This window comes from Stylophora pistillata, chromosome 2 (assembly GCF_964205215.1).
Source record: "Stylophora pistillata chromosome 2, jaStyPist1.2, whole genome shotgun sequence".
Classification (NCBI taxonomy): Eukaryota; Metazoa; Cnidaria; class Anthozoa; order Scleractinia; family Pocilloporidae; genus Stylophora; species Stylophora pistillata.
Genome location: NC_142520.1, coordinates 41,119,878 through 41,129,103, shown reverse-complemented (window position 1 = coordinate 41,129,103; position 9,226 = coordinate 41,119,878). Strand labels below are relative to the sequence as shown.

General features: G+C 38.5%; 1 pseudogene; it reads left to right on the top strand.

Moving 5' to 3' along the window:
* Window positions 1–4,516: 4,516 nt before the first annotated feature.
* Window positions 4,517–5,969, top strand: LOC111335411 (uncharacterized; annotated as a pseudogene).
* The last annotated feature ends 3,257 nt before the right edge of the window (window positions 5,970–9,226 follow it).

Below are 9,226 nucleotides of genomic sequence, written 5' to 3'. Positions count from 1 at the left end.
AAGTGCGCTCGTGCACGATGCAAAACGTGTCCTTTCATTCACAACACTGATAAAATATCGGGACCTAAACGATCCATTAAGATCACCGATCACTACACGTGCACCTCCGCCAATGTAATCTATTGCATAACTTGCACTTATTGCAAAAAGATATACATCGGCGAAACGGGCGGAAGACTAGGTGACCGATTCCGAGAACACCGTCGAGACGTGGAAAAGAATGACAAGGACACATCGAAACCAGTCGCTAGACATTTTAATTGACCTAATCATTCTAAGCAACATATGGCAATCTGCGGTCTTTCCTTACACTTAGGTAGCACGGAAAGCCGTAAAACTCTTGAAAAAAAGCTCATCTTTCAAACCGGCAGTCTAAATCCCACAGGGATCAACGAACGCTTTTCATTCCACTAATTTATTCGTGTTTTTCTCGTTGCCATGTTCCCACCAATAACGTAGCTCCATTTTCTGCCTTTAAAAGCACACACAACCCACAATTCCTCTATTCGCTCCGACGAAGGGCTAACGCTCGAAACGTCAGCTTTTGTAATCGTTACGGTGGCCAATTTACCATTTAAACTTTGTTGATATATCCAAATTATTTCGTTACTCCCACCGACGCAGCCCCAAACAGTTTCTTTCGAAACTATCAGCCTTTATCCTTTAACAAGCTATTTACTGATGTCATAAATACTCATGCACCCATTAAACAATTCCATCTTAGGGGTGGGCATGTGCAATACCTGACTCCACAATGGAGGAAAGCAATTCGGCATAGAAACAATTTATGGAGGAAATACAGACGTGATCCTTGCATTACCAACTGGAATTTGTACAAGAAGCAGAGAAATTTGTTTACTTCACTTAGACGGAGTCAATAGCTAATTACTTTCATCAGAAAGCAGACCACTGTTCTTCTAAGCCAAAGGATTTCTCGAAATTCTTTGGTTCTCCTTTTCATTCTAAGAGGGGTCAAGCAAATGACATTGTTTTGCAAGAAAATAATGACTTTATTACAGACAAGTCTACCATAGCTAAATTATTTAATGAATACTTTATTAGTATTTGTGATAATTTTCCTTTATCGAATAAGAATATCTATGGTTCTGATTTTTCAAGCCATCCTAGTATCCTAACCATTAACAGCTTTATGTCTACAATTAATGATCAGAATGATCAGACTAATCAATTTAGTTTACATCCCACTTGCGCTTTTACTGTTACTGATATAGTTCTCTCTCTTGCTTCTTCGAAATCATCAGGTTATGATAATATCCCTATTCGCCTAGTTGAAGATAGTAGTCCCGCTATTTCGCAAGTTCTATCTGATTTATTTAATTATTCTATTGCTACATGTACCTTTCCTACTTGTTGGAAATTGGGCCAAGTCACACCTGTATTTAAAAAGGGTATTGAATATTCTAAAAGTAATTATAGACCTATTACTACTTTGGCCACTTTTGGTAGTATATTTGAACGAATCATTGCTGGTCAGTTCAATGAATTCTTTAGCGACAAGCTGTCCCAATTTTTATCAGCCTATCGTCACCACTACAGCTGTGAGACTACTTTGATAAATTTATTGAAAGAGTTTCGAAATGGTCTGGACAAACAACATTCCACTTCTATTATTAGTATTGACCTGTCCAAGGCCTTCGACAGCTTGCCACATGATTTAATTTTAGCCAAACTTGCTGCCTATGGTATATCACCCAAAAGTTGTGCATTTATAGGTACCCTAAATGCGAGAGTTAGCGCCCGGGGCGCTTATTTAATTTTCTAAAGCGAGAGGGGGGCGCTTATTTGAAGCTGGGCGCTTATTTCGTTTATGAATTTTTAGTCTCAAAATGACACTATCTTTATTTCTATTTAAGACCAAACTGCAACATAAAAATTCAAAAACCTCATAGAAAACTACTTTAACAATGTCACATTTCATTAAAAGAACCGTATAGACCGTATACGTCTGGTATATCGTACCGAGTACCGAAATTCATTTTTTCTCGGGGAGGAGGGGGGGGGGGGCGCTTATTTGAAGGGTGGCGCTTAGTACAAATTTTGAGCCTTAGGAGGGGTGCTAATTCGAAGCGGGGCGCTTATTTGAGGCTGAGCGCTAATTCGAGCATTTACGGTAATTACTTAACTGATCGCTTACAGAGAGTAAAATTAGGCGATCAATTTTCAGATTGGAGTCCTCCTTTTAGAGGAATTCCTCAAGAGTGTGTGTTAGGTCCCCTTCTTTTAAATATTTACCTAAATGATTTACTATTATCTAGTCTTCAGTCCAAAATAAGTTCATTTGCCGATGATACTCAGATCTTTGATATTAATGACGATGTTTCCCTATTACATGGACACCTACAAACTGATCTTGTCACTGCTCATTCTTGGTTTTGCTCTAATGGCCTTGTGATGAATCCGGATAAATGTACTGCCATATGGCTGGGTAAGAGCAATGACACTACTATACCCTGTTTTGCCATTGGGAGTCAGGAGATCAGTTTTTTTTTTTGGGGGGGGGGTGGGGGTGTTAAGCTACTGGGTGTAACCATTGATCATGACTTAAAGTTTAATGAACATATAGGTAACATAGCACGGAAAGTGAGCAAGCAAATTCAAGTTTTACAGTGACATAAGAAATTAATCAACATCCATGCCAAGGTTAAATTATATAATGCTCATCTTTTGCCTCATTTAAATTATTGTTCTGTTGTATGGCATCATTGCGGAAAAGGTAATTCCAACAAATTGAAACAACTTAATGAACGTGCGTTGCGCTTTATTTACAACGATGATAATAGCTCGTATGAGGAATTATTATTGCGCATCAAGCATCCTACTTTGTTTAATAGAAGAATTCATAATATTTTAACATTGGTATTTAAAGATTTGCATGGGTTGGTTCCAGAATATATTTCTAGGTTATTTACTTTAAGCAACTGCAGGATTAATCTGAGGGGGGATAATATTCTTATGGTACCCAGGGTTAATACCACTAGCTATGGCCTCCACTCATTGGCCTATCAGGGTAGTAAGCTATGGAACTCTCTTCCCAATAACATAAGACTGCTACACGAATTAAGTCAATTTAAATCCGAAATTTCTAAATTGAAATTCGACCTGTAGAATAGATTTTACTTAGTTTTTATCTTGTTTAGAAATTATATTTTAATATCCTTTGCTTTAGAATTATACTTTGTATTTTATATATAGATAGTATTTAGATAGTTAGTAATTAGATTAATATTAAATATTTTAAATTTAGATAATTTAACTTGAAGATATTAGCATGTATTTGCTATCTTAAATTCAAGTATAAATAAAGTTATTGTCATTGTCATTGTCATTGTCATTTCCCCATCCGGCCAAACGACATTCTTTCCTGTAGATTTATGTGTAATACTGTGTACATCGAAATATTTAACAGAAATTTCTTGTGCCTGTCATTTTAACCATGTTCTGATTCAGTTTAGGTTGCCCTTTCAAAAATTATCTGATGCAATGCTTTACTTGAGGGTTCCTTTCAATCAACAAAATTTTTTATGGCCACAACACACCTCTCGTACTTGAAATATTGCGTGACTCAGCTACTTTAACATCCATAGGAATAGAATCGCTAAAAAGCGGTCACTTGTGTTCAAAATCTAAAAACATCCACTAGTATCCACAGTCTAAAACGGCCACTAGCGTCCAAAATCCAAAATCGGCCACTAGTGTCCAAAACCGACCACTAGTGGCGAAAATCCAAAAGCAGTCACTAGTGGCCAAAATTCAAAATCGACCACTAGTGTTCAAATCCAAAGTCAGCCACTAGTGTCCAGCATCCAAAATCGAGCACTGGTGGCCAAAACCCAAAATCGGCCACCAGTGTCCAAAATCCAAAATCGGCTACTAGAGGCCAAAATTAAAAAACAGCCTCAAGTAGCCAAAATCAAAAAGCGGTCACTAGTGGCCAAATTCAAAAGCACCTATTAGTGGCCAAAATTAAAAAAACGGCTACTAGTAGCCCAAATCCAAGAAGCGATCACTGGTGGCAATTCAAAAGCAGCTATTAGAGGCCAAAATGAAAAAACAGTGACCAGTAGCCAAACTCCAAAAACATCCAATAGTGGTCAAAATCCAAAATCACTACGTTTGCATTGCAATGCATATGTACCAGATTTCATTATAATCGTTTTTGTTTGCCTCTCGATTTCGTAGCATGTAAACTTCGTTCCCAGGATGCTCTCTCTTTCTCTCAGAAGAATAGGAGCCCTTGGAATGAGGTTGGTAGCATTCACGATTGCGCCAGAAATGAGTCACATTTTGTGCTTTCTTGCGTCATTCATCAATTGGTGGTAATTACTTACAAATTGAAAGTTTGAACTCTTTCAAAAACCGTTATCAGGCAAATAGCATGTTACAACTATGGCACTTACAACTATGCCCTCGCCAAGTGGCTTGATGATAAACTGAAGCCCCTGTCAAGCAATCGCTACACAATATCAGATACCTTCTCCTTCGCCGATGAGATTCAAAACCTAGTCATCGACGAGAAGGACAATCTGGTATCCTATGACGTCACGTCACTATTCACTAATGTGCCGCTTCAAGAAACGATCGAAATCATCGCTGAGAAGGCGTTCGCTGACAACTGGTTTAATACTACACACGACCTCAGCATTACAAAGCCTGAACTGGTTCAACTTCTAGAAGTTGCAACTATGAATCAACTATTCCAATTTGATGGCAATCTTTACGAGCAGACCGACGGTGTGGCCATGGGTTCTCCATTGGGCCCACTTATGGCAAACGCATTTCTCTGTTCTATCGAAGAGAAACTAGATCAAGACAACAAGCTCCCTGAATTTTACAGAAGGTACGTGGATGACACGTTTGCTATTGTCACAAGTGTACCAGCGGCAGAAGATTTATTATCAACGCTAAATAACTGCCATCCGTCCATACACTTCACCATGGAGCTAGCATTTGGAAACAAGTTACCTTTTGTCGGTATGGAAGTGCTCAAGAAAGGCTGTAAACTAGAAACTAGTGTTTATCGGAAACCAACAAACACAGGCCTATTGCTTCATCACCAGAGCCACGTCGATAAAAGGTACAAGAAATCACTACTTAAGACCATGTCGAATCGTGCATTCCGCCTGTCGTCCACATGGGAGTCCTTCCAATCTGAATGTGATCATCTAAAGATGATGTTTACAAACCTCAAGTATCCCGACCACCTCATCAATTCCACCATCTCTCACTTTGTCACCTCAGTTAGGTCGGAAAACCCTGTAGTGCAAGCTCAATTATCCGTCAACGAAAATGCTGTTCACCGAGTGGTTTTGCCTTTTAAAGATCAAAAGTCAGCTGACGCAGTGAAAAGGCAATTATCAGATCTAAGCAACAAAATCGATCACACCCTTCATCCCGTGTTCAAGAGTCGCAAAATCTGTGAAGATCTCAGAGTACGTGAGCCTAAACCTCCTATAGTTAGCTAACAATGCGTTGTATATAATTATAAATGTGATCTGTGTGATGCAGAGTACGTCGGGTACACCAGCCGGCATTTACATCAACGTATTAATGAGCACCGTAATTCGGCCATCGGCAAACATCTAAAGAACGACCACGGCCTACAAACCATCGGCGACCTGACCAAGCATTTCAACGTACTTAAAAAGTGCACCGGGAAACTGGACTGTTTAGTTCATGAAATGCTTTTCATAAAGAAGATGAAGCCCTCTTTGAACAAACAATCGGATTCCATACGCGCGAAACTATTTATTTAATAGTTTACATTTATGAACTTAACACGCGCAATTATTTATTTAAATATTTTAAATATTTTAAACTTTTTACGTTTGCCACCTTCGTACGGTATAAATTAACTATTCATTTTTATTCTCTTCTCACTTGAGAATGATGACATGGAGTCATCGAAACGTTGTGTGTTTTTCTCGCTAGTGTTTATTCTTAAATAGCATGTTATTGAATAATATCCTATAGTTTTTTTTACAAGTCATTCCAACGTTTCTCGACCCCCCCCCCCCCTCCCCTCTTTGATTGATTTTACGGCAAGTAGCTCTATGATGTACAAAAATAATCGAGACGCTACTTAAGTTGCTGTAGAAGAAAAATATTTGTAGCCACTCCCTTTTCCTGAAAGAAAGCTAACTGAAAATTCGATCGAGGCCTTTACATGGCGTTAGTAATTCTCCAATGAGAGTAGTATTAGAAATATGTCAAGCTGTAAAGAGAATCTAAGATCATGAGTATTACTCTTATTTTGTTATGCAGATTAAGCAAGAGTAAAAGTTTCGTGTCAATCATTATAATTCCAGTCAGACGTTATTCTTTTTGAGTGCATGACGGAGGGAATATATTTTCAGAAGTCTAAAGGTGTGGAGGAAATTTTTAAAGTTGTGACAGAAAAAAGTAACCTGCGTTAAAGTAACGAGGAAAAGCATTTCCGATGGACGAGAAAATCGTGATAGTTAAACGTGCTCGGAAGAGCGAGTCGCTATGCAAGACACAGAGTATCATGAAACGCACACTGACGAAGTGTCAAAGAACGTGGACGCGGAAAAAAGAGAGCTGCGCTTCGTTTTTCGTACAATAAATTTCCCTTCAGTAGAAAGTAAGGGAGAAATTGTCTGTGAGTCTTTCGTCAGCGTGAAACGTCTTCAGTTAGGGAAAACAGCTGTCGGCGTTTCAGTCGTCCCAACCCAGCTTGAAACATTCAACAACCAGTGCTTGAAGGCCTTCACCGTGATGAAAACAGAGGAGATGAACAGAAGAGTGAGGTTTACGCCAATGAACACCCAAGAAGCAAGAAAAGAGTACAGTTTAATGAAGCTGTGTATGTATATTCTGAGCCTCAAAACCAGTTGGACAATCCCCGAGTCCTGAGGACGCAAACGTTTGTTATCACTGTCATTCTTGCCTTTATGCGCATCTCATTCCTTCCTGTCTCTTGAGCATTTTTAAGAAGGCCGTTCAGCTCTCTTCGTCTATCTGTTTGGGATGCAAATCGTAACATAAGGACACACTGAGCTGGATTTACTTAAGTCAGGTTAAATTGCTAAGCCTCTCTGTAAAAGTTTTGCTTTTGGGAATAGTTTTGAAATCTGGATTGCACAATTCGTTTCTGATTTGACTTCAGTTAGTTTATGAAAAGTTGTTATCGATATGACGAACGTTATTCTTTTCTAAGCCAAGACTGACTTTTCGAATCTTTTGGAAACAAGACTCGATTCACAAAGTCTTAAAACAGAAAGTTGAATGGAGGTGTATACGGCTGCGATGACAAATTTGAGGCACGTCGTAGTTATAGAATGCGCCCTTAATGTTCTTGAGGCCTGGCCTTTTCTTACAAAAATAAAATGATGGTAGTGTAAAGCAACGAGCTACAAGCCATGGGAGCGTATTCCATATTTTTCTTTTCGTTAGACAAAGGAATCTAAGACCAACTTGGGACGCTTTTCTTCGCCAAATTCTATGAAAATGATTCAAGAGTTAAGTTAAATCCGAGTTCATATTTGCCGTTTAGATAATTGAATTCAGATTTGTCATATTGATTTTCGTAAGTCAACTCTGAAAAGTTCAAGATGCGGTATTCTCTTGGGAAAAAGTTTGGAACCCCTTCTGTTTTTGATAAATATTAATGACTTGAAACATAGTCTGACATATTCAGAACCCAGAATGTACGCGGATGATACCAGCCTGACGATTGCCAGCACTGACATTAAGCATATAAATAATCGCCTTAATTGTAGGGTAAGATGGGGGGGGGGGGGGTTGGTTGAGTTTTAAGGAAATTTACCCTACCCCCCATAAAACTTTGCAATATACTTATGACCCCCACCCCCTTATTGGTAGTCAATTTTCTATAGTCTCCACTTTATACTTAGAAAGCGACGAATGATTCACCCTTCTTTCCCCCTGAAAACAAAGTGACCTGCCGAAATCCTTTGACTTCCTTCCTCCACCCACGTGGGGCAATAAAATAATGACTAGCCTTAAATCCATGCATAATAGGAAGAAAAAAAATGACTATCAAAATTCTCAGAGCCATCGACTTACAATATCACCCCTGAATCACAATCTTAGGTCACGAGAATAACAGAAATGACAATAACTGTAGAAGCTCTTGATTGTTAAACGAATTCTCCTCGTCAGCACCTTAGGAAATGTATAGAGAACAATATAGAGAATATTCATGTTGATGTCAGTGTGTAAAGAGTTAATTCAAACTGTTCATCTTTCCATCCTGCTCCCCTTTGCTTCGTTGATCAGAGATAAAATATCAGTCAGCCCATGTACCCTCTCAAATCAGCCACGTAGTCAATAAGCTAGTCAGTGCGCAGACAGTGTTAGTCCTTTAGTCAGGTGTATCTCAGTCGATCTGTTTTCAGTCTGTAAGTTTGTCCAAGTTTTGTATTTTTATCTCTCTGAATGTTTCTCCGCTGGTCTGTCGTCTGTCAGTTAGTGGGTGATCACAAATTTCCTTGTGATTATACAGTGATATGGTAAATGGAATCTGTCACTCTCTCTAACTTATTGAGATATTTTTGGCCTTAATGGTTGTTATGTTGAACTTTGAATTGTGAGGTCTACCCTAATCATTGTGTATGTCAATGGACCTCTTCCCACTCAGGAATCTAAAAAGGGGAACTATCAAACCTCTCTGGAAAATGTGATGGTTTGCTGTGGGGCGACTTAAAGTACCCTTGGAAACTGAATTCCTAGTTTTCTGGAAATTCCTAACTATGCAAATAAGCTCTGATTTGAAAAGCTTGGAACTACTGGGAATTTCTGGGAATGGAAGGTTCCAGTTTTGTGAGGACTTGGAATTCCAAGGAATTCCTAGGAATTCTTAGCTATACAAACTATCTGTAAGTTACGAAGGGTGGAATTCTTGGGAATTTTTGGGGAATTGAATTTGAAGCAATTTGAATAACCCTGAAGTCCACATAATTCTGAGAAATTCTCAATACCTTGAATGTGAGGATTTTAAGATAAGGAGTAATTTTGGAGGCTTAAAACTTTGGTTCCATAAAAGGTATGTTAAACAAAATGTACCACGAGATATACCTACATGTACATGTTTATCAGGAAATTTATTATTCAAACTAAGTTTTAGTAAATCTTATCATTAATATGCATTTTTTTCATAAAGCAGCAGTCAATTATGTTAAATGCAAATTGTCAAGCATAGATTTGCTTTCTAACCTCAAAGACC